The sequence below is a fragment of the Empidonax traillii genome, unplaced genomic scaffold (assembly GCF_003031625.1).
Source record: "Empidonax traillii isolate 1590-97213 ecotype Southwest subspecies unplaced genomic scaffold, ASM303162v1 scaffold795:size289886, whole genome shotgun sequence".
Classification (NCBI taxonomy): domain Eukaryota; kingdom Metazoa; phylum Chordata; class Aves; order Passeriformes; family Tyrannidae; genus Empidonax; species Empidonax traillii.
Window position 1 is genome coordinate 117,908 of NW_020955988.1, and position 1,810 is coordinate 119,717.

Here is a 1,810-nt window from a genome sequence, read left to right on the forward strand (position 1 = left end):
GAAAAAAAGGAAAGGGAAAAAAGGAAAGGGAAAAAAAGGAAAGGGAAAAAAAGGAAAGGGAAAAAAAAGGAAAGGGAAAAAAAGGAAAAGGAAAAAAAGGAAAGGGAAAAAAAGGAAAGGGAAAAAAAGGAAAGGGAAAAAAAAGGAAAGGGAAACAAAGGAAAGGGAAAAAAAGGAAAGGGAAAAAAGGAAAGAGAAAAAAGGAAGGGGAAAAGAGAAATGAAAAAGGGAAAGGAAAAAGGATAGGAAAAAGAAAAAAAGAAAAAGGAAAGGGAAAAGGAGAAGGGAAAAGGGAAAGGGAAAATGGAAAAGGAAAAAGAAAAGAGAAAAGTAAAAGAAAAAAGTAAAAGAAAATTGATAAAGAAAAAAGAAAATTTACACTTTGCAAATCAAGTCTTGAAGAAGAGAACTGAAAGAAATTATCTATCTTTTTGGTGATAGATAGGACTACACAAAAGGAGAAAAAAACTCCTGCTGATTTCCTGGAAGACTTGAGTTTCTGGGGAGACATTCCCAGAAACTAATAAGAGGACTAAATGAAGAAAGGAGTGATATGGAGATAACACGACCTTTTTTGCAAATATCTTGCCAGACAGGGTATGCAGGAAAACGACCCTTGGACCTATGTCATTTGTCTATCACCCCAAATAGTGTATTGACTACAGCCTCTCAAACTGAGTAAGAAAAAAGTATAAAAAGAGATTAGACATAAACAAAAACAGGGGAGAAGTTCTATCATCACCAGGAGAGACAGCTAACGAGTTGGTCTTTCTTCCTCCACTTCTAGGAATGCCTGGAAGGTGAGACGTATCTTATGCATGCTAGTTAAACTTGTTTCTAAATAACTAGAGTTTACTTTTACTTCATAGTATTCTTAGTAAGTTGCTTTGCTTTAAAGTTTTTGCTTATGTTTTGTTTTATTATTATTACATGGTTTAAATGTGTTTTTGCAGATAGGCTCTATTCCAGACAACACGAACCCCATAAATTGTCACAAATTTGTAATAATAAACATGTTAATTCATGAACTGTTAAAATGAGTCCATTTTTAGGTGCTGACAGTTTCATCAACGGTGAAATAACTCATAGAAGAAACTTGCTAAGTGGTTTTCCTATTGCTATTAAGTGCAGTCCCTATATAAATGATATCAAATGTCCTAATCAACTCAGCAAACCTGTTAAGCAGAGGGTCTCATCTAATGAAATGCTAACAGACTGTTTTGGATATTGAAAGGCTTTGATCTCCTGTGGGGACACTTCTAGACAAAAAATAAATTAATACATCTTGGAGAGAAAATTCTTTTCTGCCCCTTTTAACGTAACACTACATTTAAAAAAACACTGTCTCTTTCTCATCCCCATCACAGTTGCTTTGAGCAGATCATCTTAGGCTGTACTTTACTCTTTTTGACCCAGGATGTTTTTGGTGTTTCATAGTTTTTTGTTGTTCTTGAGCTTGTGCCCTGAAACTACTCTCCACAGAGTTTAATTGTTTACCTTGATGCCCCAGATAAATGAAGAGGACAAAGCAAAATAAAACAAAGCAAGATCATTTTGTAAATTAAATAACTCCATCATCATCAGTTCATCACCTTTTGTCCTATTGCAATTTTTGTTCCTGGATTTTTCTGTGCCTGTATTTCAAGGCTCAACTCTCAATAAATAACACTATCAGTATTGCTAATTTTGACATTATCATCTGCTCCTCTCTCTGTTTTATTTTTCTTCAGTCCCTATATATACATCTCTAGAAGATGGGGCAACAGAATGCCTCACTGCTTTGCCTCCAGGTTCTGAGCAGACATAAAAG